General features: G+C 40.4%; 1 long non-coding RNA gene across 1 annotated transcript; it reads right to left on the bottom strand.

Annotated features, from left to right (window-relative positions):
* Window positions 1-9487: 9487 nt before the first annotated feature.
* LOC120421099 (uncharacterized) lies at window positions 9488-10979 on the bottom strand. Its single transcript, XR_005605940.2, has 5 exons — window positions 10645-10979; window positions 10459-10588; window positions 10262-10396; window positions 10111-10203; window positions 9488-10054 (listed from the first exon to the last, which is right to left on the bottom strand). It is a non-coding gene; the product is annotated as an uncharacterized LOC120421099 (long non-coding RNA).
* Window positions 10980-11573: the final 594 nt, after the last annotated feature.

The following is an 11573-nucleotide window of genomic DNA, read 5'->3' on the forward strand; positions in this document are numbered from 1 at the left end:
TCCGATACAATTAAAATGTTGTTATTGAACCAACAAACTTTCTTCCCTCGCAATCACAACGCCATTAGCCCTGCAAACTCTCGATTTCATCGGGACGACATGACGCCCCCGGGGCACCTGTTCCACGATGAAAAAGACAACCAAACGGAAACGCTTGGTAAATAGCGTGATTGACAGAAATCAGATAAACTTAATTTACTTCACCCATGTCGCATGTGCGCTCTTCCCACCGAGCTGACTCAAACTTTGTCCGAGTCCGAGTCCAACGAGCTTTTCCACTCTCCAGGGGGGGATGGCCACTGCCAACTTTTGGCGCGTCTCCACAGCACATTTGGTCTTCATTTCAGAATAAATAACAGAAGAAAAGAAAGAAGGCAAAAAGTAGCTGTGAAATGCGAAAGAAATTGATAGCACTGGTCGCTTGCCAAATCGTACGTGAGCTGAATTTGAAGTCAAAAAATATACGAAATTCATTTCGATTCGATGCTTCGGATGGTCGCTTTTGAAGCTTTTTGTGTTCCCCTGGAGGAAAAGTTTCAATTTGTTGTTTATGAATATTCATGAATATTCCCGTGAATTTCAGATAATTTCTTGATTGTTATGGCAGCAAAACAAACAATCGCTTTAAATTCGACAGTTTCTTTTCCAAGTATGTGATCAGAATTCACGTTTTCTCAATTTTCCAAACCCCATGGAACGATACTAATCTCACTTTATGATGCTTAATGCCACCAAATTGAGCTTATGAATTCATCCCAATTTGCAATGAATAATGCGTTCTACTTGACATCACGTGAAGGACTAAACAAGCCGTACGTTTCTAAACAACACTCTCCAGGATCATCCTTTGGGTTCCACTTTTCCACCAGTCGCAGACTGTCTTAGCTTAGGCTACTCTACTTATGCTGCTTCCAGGCGGGTTATGAAAAATTCCAGTCATATCCGACCACATATTTTCGCATCTTCGTATTATCCGCATATTTATTATTCCAGTCGCCAGCCAGCCGGAACGGCTCAAGCTGGATTGGGGCTAGATTGAAAGAAAAATTGTTGCTTTAAATTTTCATGTTGATCTTTTTTAGTGAGAACGAAACGAGAATTTAGAATTTAAAGTTTGGTTAAGTTCTTTCTTGTCATTCTCAATGAATTTAGTCCTCGCTAATGAAAGTGGCCTGGTCTACTGTGTTGTATTAGCCACAGAGATGATTCTATAAACGGATTTCATTTCATATAGCAACTGAAGGGTGTTCGAGATTCTTTTCCAAATTCTTGTCTAAAGGTTTACATATAAATTAAATACAGTCCAGGGGACCATCCATAAACCACGTGAACAGTTTTTGGAAATCTCACACGAATTCGAATTTGATGGCAAAAGTAAGAAAATCAAAAATATGAAAAAAAAAAAACAAAATGTTGTTCATGATTCAGTTATCCGAAGTCCCATACAAACCTTCGGATAATCGAAACTTCGGATAGTCAAGCCAGGACTGTATATCCAAATCACCTTTTTGATGTGTTATACTTGAAATAAAAAACGTTTCTTAATCCACCTTTAGGTGGTTGGTACCTTCCTCTCATATATAGTATTTTTCAAACAAATAACAGCTGGACAACGAGTTTAAGCAGAAGAACACAACAGAGGCCAAAACGTGGGTCAAAACAGAACCCCCCCCCCCCCTCCCCCTTCTCATTCCATCTTTTCACTTAACATAATCCCCCCACCCCTACCGACTCCGAGCAAGCCGCGTATAATCGGCTCCTCATAAGCATTATCGTTTTAAACAATTATATCAGCCATCTAAACTTATTTAAAGGACCCTATTAAAGCTTAATTTTAGGACCCAATCAACGGATTTTCATAAACTTTGATCCCTTCAGAAAATCTCACCCGCATTGGAAACGAACCCTTCTCTCCAAAGCCGGTTTGACAGCTTTGCCGTCACGCAAAAAGTCGGCTTGATTTCAAAATTTGTGGCTGCTCGAAGTTTCACTCAAATTAAAATAAAATCCTCCCAAAATGGTCAACAAAATCGACTCCAACGACCACGAGCCCACGGACAAGAAGCGCAGGAATTCGACCTCAGTGGCGGAACCGTCCTGACGAAGCTCCAAGAAGGAAATCTATACACGGTGAGTTTCAAACAAATTTTGAAGAAGTTTATTTACATTCAAGTCTTCCGGCAGAACATGGTTGCTTTTGTAACCGATGGCAGTTCCTGACCCAATCGTTACTGTGGCTCTGTTTGTTTCGCGTTAAATATATGTGCTAAAATGCAGGAAAATGCTTAAGTTATTGGGCGGAGCTTCACTACTCCCACTGGCTAGGGCAAACAAAAGCCAAGAGACCCTTGCAGTACGCAGCCAGTTCCATACCCCCACGATTGCTACCCCACTAGAACGAGACTACAGGCGTTGGTAGCAGATTGGTAGCAGCGGATGACAGGTGCCTGGTAGGCGGCAATACCGGAGATGACTTGCAAAGGCAAGAACCGGGATTCGGTCTATTTGCCCGGAAGACCCGTAACCGAACAGACTGACAGTGTCTGAGTCAGTCGGATAGCAGGTAACTTGCCAAAGCCGTAAACCCAGTGCCAACCTAACCTTACCGTGTCCTTTGGAAGGACCCCTCAACCTTTGTTTAAGGTTCATCCCGGATACCCCGGAGATGACCAGTGGAACCCCAACAACCCCCTGGAATGTCCGACGTCCTGGCGCTCGTCTACGGGCAATGTTCCGGCCAATCGCCAACCCCGGCCGAAGTCCCGATCCGTCAACACATCGGAAAGAGCCCAGGACAACCGGATGGGTTCACGCAGCGCGCGACGAGAACCGCTACCAAGCACCAGGAAGCAGATTCGAGACCGTGGCGGAAGCCTACGGTCGAACCCAGATCGCTGGTGGATGGAGCAGAGGTGACGACGCCGAGCTGGTGGGGCCCCAAGAAGCAGAAGAAAAGGTCAGATAGAATAAGAAAGTGGGACAGTTTTGAGGTTAGGAGAAGGAGGAAAGATAGTAGGAGAAAAGTGGGAGAATAAAGTGTGCACAAACCGTGAATAAAAGTGGTGTTTCGTTTAGTTACTTGTAGTGTTTTCCTGTATCCGTCAAAGTTAGTGTGGATAAGCGTGCCGACCTTGATGTATTTTTGTAGAGTCCCTGCATCGAGAAAGGTCTCGACTAACCAGTAGTTACACTTTCGAGGAGCAGGAAGCGGCCAAACGCAGTCCGGATTCCGACTCGAAACTGTTTCACGCGACCTGTGATGAGCTTGACGAGATTGTGACGCTGAAGAAGGAGGGATCGGCGTCGGAGGAGGTTCAGGGAAGATTGCGGAGAAGCGGATCGAGGGTTTGTTAGCGAGGAACCAACGGCGGCTGTGTTGAAAATTTTGTAACTGTAGGATGCGAGAATTATGAATGAAAAATAAGATGCTGAGAAAAAAAAATTAAGTCGCGAAATAAAGTTGAAAAATTGGAAATTGGAAAAACTGTTTTACTGTAAGGCTTTTCTTCGTATAACTATTAATAGGGTTATCAGATCATCAATACAAAAATCTCATTTGAAAGGTGTTTAAAATTATCAGACTAACGCTTGTTCGGACGATGGATCAGGACATCATTTTTATCAAAATATCAGAGATTCGGCCTCCAAAAAGTGTATAAACAACACTTAAGTGCTCATAACTTAATAGAATTAGTAGATCTTCGATGTTTTGGACTCATTTGAATGGCCTTTCAATTATTTAACTAACGATGAGTCGCATGGTGGAACCAGACACCGTTATCATGGAAATATCTGAGATCCGGCTTCCGAAAAGTGTATAAATAACACTTAATTACCAATAACTTTTGATATGGTTATCAGATCTTTAATGTTGTAGGCTCATTTTAAAGTTCTTTCAATTATCTAAATAACGACGGGTCGCATGATGGACCCAGACAATATTTTCTTCAAAATATTTGTGATCCGGTCTCCAAAAAGTGTATAAATAATAGTTAAGTAATTATAACTTTTGATAGGGCCATCAGATCTTTGATGTTTTAGGCTCATTTGAAAGGCCATTCAATTATCTAACTAATCGTGGGTCACATGTCAGATCCGGACTCCATTATCATCGAAATATCTGAGATCCGGCCTCCGAAAAATGTATAAATAACACTAAAATGCTAATAACTTTTGATGTGGTTATCAGATCTTCAATGTTTTAGGCTCATTTTAAAGGTCTTTCAAATACCTGTATAGCATGACAAGTTTTCTTACAAAAACCACCCTTTTTACAATCTTCTGAACTTTAACCAACATCGTTTTTTTAGCATAACTTTTGAAGTACTTAACTAAACTTAATGATATTCAAAACGTTACTTAATCCACCCTTAGGTGGTTGGCGCCTTCCTCACATTTAAGGGTGCTATCCAAAATGCAAAAGGTGCGTAAATAACACTTAAGTGCTTATAACTTTTGATAGGGTTGTCAGATCTTCAATGTTTTTGAATACCTATCCAACGATAGGTCGCATGAGAGATCCGGACAGCATTTTCATCAAAATATCTGAGATCCGGCCTCGAAAAAGTGCGTAAATAACACTTAAGTGCTTATAACTTTTGATAGGGTTGTCAGATCTTCAATGTTTTGGACGCGTTGGAAAGCTCTGTTGAATACCTATCCAACAATAGGTCGCATGAGAGATCCGGACAACGTTTTCATCAAAATATCTGAGATCCGGCCTCCAAAAAGCGTATAAATAACACTTAAGTGCTTATAACTTTTGATAGATTTGTCAGATCTGCAATGTCTTGGACGCGTTAGAAAGGTCTTTTAAATACCTTTCTGAAAATGTATAGCATGACAGGTTTTCTTACAAAAACCACCCTTTTTACAATCTTCCGGACTTTTGTTAAAATCGTTTTTTTAGCATACCGTCAGTGGGGGTGACTATGGGTCAAAAAACGAAACACCTCTCGAAATTTCTTAATAACAAAAACAATTTAAATAACATCGAAAATCTTTTAACGTAGATTTGTTTTTAGATAGTTTACTAACATTTTCCCAATATATGGTCGATTTTGATGAACACTACCTTAAATGCCAATTGTTTGAAAATTGACCCAATCTCACCCCTTAGAGGGGGTGACATTGGGTCAAATGAAACTAAAATGATGCTGAAATACAAAGATATGGTAAAAACAAGTCATCCAACAGCGCACAGTGGGCGAAATGGAACCCAAAATCGGACTTAATTGAACGCGGCTGGTTCCCTGGTATGAATAATAGTTTTTGTTATGTAAAAAAATCCGGGGAATCGATTGGTGATGGTTTCATCCACCGCACGAAACGGCAAAGGGTCCATTTTGCCCCAATTCCCAATTTTTTCACATTTTTTCTTGAAAATCGGTCTGTATTTAGAGCGGAGGCTTTATGCGGCCTTCCAAAATGCACTAAACTTATGTGAAAACGTCCCAGGAATCCAATAAAAATAACCACTTGCACCGCAAAAATCATCTAGGGTCCATTTAACCCCAATTCCGCTATAAAAGCATTTTTGGCCGTTTTCAAACGTTAGGTCAGATTTTAAAAATCTGAAAATATTTTTATCGTAAAGATCAGACAATTTTACATAAGAATGATGATTTGCACTTGAAAGTTTGACACATTTATGTTGATATAGAAATTAAACTAAATAAAAAGATTGAAGAATCACTTTTGGGCCAATTTTCCCAAACGCAGAATAAACTGCCTTTCACATACATTTTATTTTTATCAACATAAATGTGTCAAACTGTCAAGTGCAAATCGTCATTCTTATGTAAAATTGTCTGATCTTTACGATAAAAATATTTTCAGATTTTGAAAATCTGACCAAACATTTGAAAACGGTCAAAAATGCTTTTATAGCGGAATTGGGGTTAAATGGACCCTAGATGATTTTTGCGATGCAAGTGGTTATTTTAACTGGATTCCTGGGACGTTTTCACATAAGTTAAGTGCATTTTGGAAGGCCGCATAAAGCCTCCGCTCTAAATACAGACCGATTTTCAAGAAAAAAAAGTGAAAAATGGGGAATTGGGGCAAAATGGACCCTTTGCCGTTTCGTGCGGTGGATGAAACCATCACCAATCGATTCCCCGGATTTTTTTACATAAGAAACACTATTATTCATACCAGGGAACCAGCCGCGTTCAATTAAGTCCGATTTTGGGTTCCATTTCGCCCACTGTGCAGCGTTTCTTGTTCGAGGGAATCGTATTGACACGCTACAATGTTTGAAGTGGAGATTACGAGAACACTTGGGTAGTTTTCGAGCAATTCTAACAAAAATATTAGAAAAATGATTTTTCGAGAGGTCATTTTTGGCCAAAAACGTACCCCAACTTTAGACATCTGCCAAAATAACAGGTTATGTTCTAGGAACGAATTTTTTTCAGCGAAGTCATCTTAAGATGTCCCCTACACAACCCTTTTAACAGAATTCAGTTTCATTGAAAAGAATCTGAGAAATGGTAAAATCCGTAAAAAATCACTTTGACCCAATCTCACCCCCCAGACCCAATGTCACCCCCACTGACGGTAACTTTTGAAGTTCTAAACTAAACTGCATAATTTTTAATAGCGACTTATGGGACCCCAAGACGGATCAAATGACGCCAAAACGGACAAAATCGGTTCAGCCAATGTCGAGATAGTCGAGTGACAATTTTTTGATCAACATCCCACCACACACACAGACATTTGCTCAGAATTTGATCCTGAGTCGATAGGTATACATGAAGGTGGGTCTAGGAGGTCAAATTGAGAAGTTCATTTTTCGAGTGATTTTATAGCCTTTCCTCAGTAACGTGAGGAAGGCAAAAAGACTCACGGATCTAACGACACAGATCCGGACAAAATCGGTCAAGCCAGTTCCGAGAAAAGTGAGTGAGAAAAAAAATTCTACGTCCATCCACACGCACAGACACTTGCTCAGAATTTCATTCTGAGTCGATATGTATAGGTGAAGGTGGGTCTACGAGGCCTATTTAAGAAGTTCAGTTTTCGAGTGATTTTATAGCCTTTCCTCATTGAGGTGAGGAAGGCAAAAACCAAACATAACAATTGCACTTGTTAATGATTAAAAGTTTTTTTTCTAGTTTCAGAATGATCAACTCGAGAGAATAAGGCTTTCTAGGCCCAGTGAAAAAAATATAATTTAACTCAAAAATGACGAACTCCTCGTCACAGTGTCCTGATGCAAACAATGATCGAGCTGTAGCTGTCACAGCCCTGCGAAGAATGTTGGCTGACATATCGGGCAGTCAGTCAAAAAAACCAGCTAGAAGTCGCCTGACAAAAAAATTTTGCTAGAAAGAGATAGGAAACCTGATGCAAACAAACGTCCAGCTGTCATGTAAACATACTTTGAATGTGTTGGTAAATTTCTGACTAGAAAGCCTTATACAACTTTAGTAGAACAGTGATATTTAAAAATATTAAAACTTAAAATTTGAAAATTTTCTTTCAAAGTTCTGAAACTGTTCTAACAGAAATCAACAACAAAAATCGATGAAAAAAAAATCATAAAAAATACTTTTTTTTTAAATCTCTTATAACTTATCAAGATCGAGTTTTACAGCTTTGGTATGTTGTAAAAAGTTGAAGATCATTAAATTTTCAATGAATTTCTCACTTTTGGGAATATTTGGATGGAAGAAGGACACCCAGAAGACCAAACCGTATGATAATTGATTTTCCATACATTTTTTCGATTTTTCCCGTACAAACATCACCTAAGAGTATCAATGGGCCAGAGTCCTAAAATAGCACATATCTGGAGTTTTTTTTTTTTTTTTTGAAAAGGTCCTATAAACCAAATTTCAGTTTTTGCTTTTTGGGTGTTTTGTAATACCCTGACTCAAGGCGGTTTCAAAAACACCCAAAAAGCAAAAACTGGAAATTTGGTTTATAGGACCTTTTCAAAAAAACTCCAGATATTCACCTTGTGTGGCGAGGTTTCGAGAAAAAATCCTATATTCTGGGCACCCTAGTGCACATTTGCTAAGTAGTTCCACAATAGGGGCATGTACCAAACTACGTTCACCAGTAGTCCAGCATCCTCACCAGGACTTTTATCTCTCACCCGCCCAACGTGTCTGTGTGTGCCCAGGTCACCTACAAACACAATTCAGCAGGAATCCTAATTTATTTCGACGGGAATGGGACTAAATAAATGGGAAAAGTTCTTTGGCTTTTCGTTGATTTTCGTTCGTCACATAATGAACTCCAGGAGAAAGCTGGGAAAAACTGAAAGAGTACTTCAACACTTTATTCAAGTACCTTTGCTTTAGCGAACCACCCCTCCTTGTTTAAAGCCATCAATTAGAAGCAGAACGGGAACGGGAAAACACTCGCTAGTTCAACTGTCCCGTAAAGTGATTGCTTTGGGTGTAAATTATTTCGACTAATGAAATTCAACTGGAACGGCAGAAGGTGAGATTGCATCTGCTCTGCAGTGAAAGGATGGAAAAATGAAATCCATTACTCGGTACAATGCGATAACAAATCTTGAAGACAAGGTTAGTTGAGAAAGGTGTATACTTAACGAAGCTTTTTATTAGATCCATAGAAAACCCTTTTTTATTGTCAAAAGCATGTTATACATTGTAAGTTTTCTGATAATATTCAAAACAAATCACACTTTCCTAATCCAATCTTCCCAAATAAAAAAACATCCATCATTATGTTAAATATTTCATTGCATGATTCAGGAGCATGTGACACATGTTCTCCATGTGAATAATTCAAACCTACACAAATCAAACATTCGAGAACCACAGCGTCAAAACAAGCAAACAATGTCGGATTTTACGATCGGAGGCTTCGAAGAAAGAAAGCAAAAAAAACGTGCCATCTTTCTTCGGAGTTATTTTTTATCCCAGCAGAGCGCTCTCGCAGACCACTGAACAGTAACAAATAGGAAAATTTATCGCGTGAGTGCCTTCCTTTCCTTTCACTCTTAATCCCTCAGCAACTGTCACTCCCAATGACAAATTATTTAAAATATATATGTGTATGCGCTCAAAACTCTGATCCCTCGGCAGTCAAAGCAGCATCACCGACTTCGCAAATCGCTACTGATACATGAAAAACCCCATTTGAATTATGACTCTTTTTTTTCTTCGTCAGAATCTGTCACTGCCGTTGGCCTTGTCCGCGGCCCTGGTTTCTTGGTTTCGTCTTACACTGGGTGGTGGAGGAAGATATTTTTTTCTTGTTCAGTATCCCAGATGTCGTACAACAATCCGATTCGAGGGGCATCAACCTTAGTCCTGCAAAAAGCGATTCCGCCTTTCAGGAACGCCAACATCCTTTGCGTTTCCGTAGAATCCGAACAGGTGGAAATCGTGGAAATAGAACGGATATTTCCAAAATAATAACCAACAAACAGATAACCAGCTGAAGATCGCAAAATTTTAATATCTCTTTGCCAAAATTTGAAATGTGTAACGAGAGCTTTTCATCTCCGGCTGCTCGATAAGAAATTACCAACCAACAACTAGTTTTTATGCATGTTTATATTAAACTGCCCAAATTGGCGAATTTGCTCTTAAACTAACAAAATGTGTACGGCCTTTAGCCTTAATTGTTTACTTATACTAATCTTCATGGGTGCACCCTGATCTTATACAACTAGCACTCACTGTTTCGTCTCACTCGCCCCGCTTGCCTTATGCTTCTGCCTGCTTCTTCTGGTACTGGATGCGGCCGGGATGTTTCGTCTTGCATGCGCACGATCTTTACTCTGGCAGCTCTCCACTGATATTCGCCGGTAGGACTGCTCATGCTCGATTCGCCGCTGATCTTCCCACAGGTCTTTTCTGACACGGCGTACAACCAGCACTAACCCTTGGCACTCACACACATGCGGTTCAACGAGGTTCTAACCCAGTTCCAGCTGGTTTGGACGTCGAGAACTAGATGAGTAAGTTCACTCGTTGAAAGTCTACACTTATCCAAGCAGTAGGTTCTCCTGCAGCGAGCGGTACGCTCGGATGTGTTATCGTCGAATCAGCACTCCAAAAAGACCCTAAAACGTCGGTGAACGTTAGTGACATGTCAACATCTCGACGGTTATCAAATTACCTCTGTGAGGGTCTTTGTGGTATTGCAAAGTGACATCGACCTCGCGGATGGTGGTTGTATCCACGTCTTGCCAGGTACTCCGCGCTTAGCGATCTGCGGTCGGAAGAATCGTTAGGGTTTCAGTCACAGGTTAATTTATGCGTGAAAGTACCTGACAACACACCGAGTTTCTGCTATCGTACTATGCTCGTGTCCGAGAACGTGTACCGATTCCTTCACGTACAGCAGCCGCACTCAGCGAGATTGCCGGATCTACACGGACACTTGCCAACCAGGGTATCAGGTTCTATTAGGGATAAAATAGATTTACACGTGCACAAAACTGAGTCTATTCTAAACGTAGCGTACCACGTATCCCAGACGGTGAAGCCGAAATGTTCCGCGTTCCCTTCTCGCTGAATTTCTGGACCGCCCGCTCACCGTTGAATCGATACTTGGCCAATCACCGACTAGCGGCACGTGCTCAACCGCCAATGACCTTTGAGAGAGTACATTTCTTAATAAAAATCACCGAGTAGCCAGTGAAATTTATACCTGGCGCAATCCAATCTCCCGCTGTTGATTTCTGCTCCAGCTAAACGATCCACGGCACCAATAATCCCATTCACAAGCGCCCTTTTTTGGATTTAACGTGCTTCTTCTGTGAGCGATCGAGGAAAATGTCCAGCTTCCTGCACGACGCGTTGTAGGCGTTGTAGGTCTTTGATTTGCTAATGTATGTGTGACAGCTGCCAGTGCCGAAGCTTCCGCAGCAATTCCGCAAGAAAATAATTTCACTTGCCATGTTTTCAATGTGTTTCCCAGGTGGCAAATATCGGCGAGTGAGTACACGGAGAAAATTTACAATCTAGTTTTCACAGTATTCAAGTTTTTTTAGAACAAGCTTATATATAAAACAATCTTGCTGGGTTTTTCACATATACATTACAAAAAAACTTATTAAAAAAACAAACGTAACAAATGTTACTATCACAGCATTTAGTAAAAATCATTTTTCGTATACTTTACCGTAATCTGGAGCGTATCGGGACTACAGTCTGAATAGGGACAGCAGTTTTTAGAGCACTTAAAGCTTTTAAATTTGGAAATGGATGTACACATTTTGTTGGTCTGAGTCTGTTCTAACCGAAACCAACCAAAAAAATCAAAATATTGTGCTCCAACTTGGTTCAAACGGCTGTCCCAATTCACCCCATGTGCCCCGCCCTATGTGTTTACGGTAGTTAGCGTTCTTTGAAGGATATGTTTTAGCAATCAATGTTCGGAAACAGATTTTTGAAATAAGTCAAATTTGAAAGGTCGTTGATTTTCGAGAATATATCTGGAGTTCTAGGGTTTTTATTTTTTCTCAAAATTTATTTTCTCTACAAGAGCACTTTGCAAGCAAAATCTTAACGTAGTAATATGTAACCTCCCTGCAAAGCCCTATGAATTGATCTCAGTTGAAAGGTTCTCCGAATCTC

The sequence above is a fragment of the Culex pipiens genome, chromosome 1 (genome assembly GCF_016801865.2).
Source record: "Culex pipiens pallens isolate TS chromosome 1, TS_CPP_V2, whole genome shotgun sequence".
Classification (NCBI taxonomy): domain Eukaryota; kingdom Metazoa; phylum Arthropoda; class Insecta; order Diptera; family Culicidae; genus Culex; species Culex pipiens.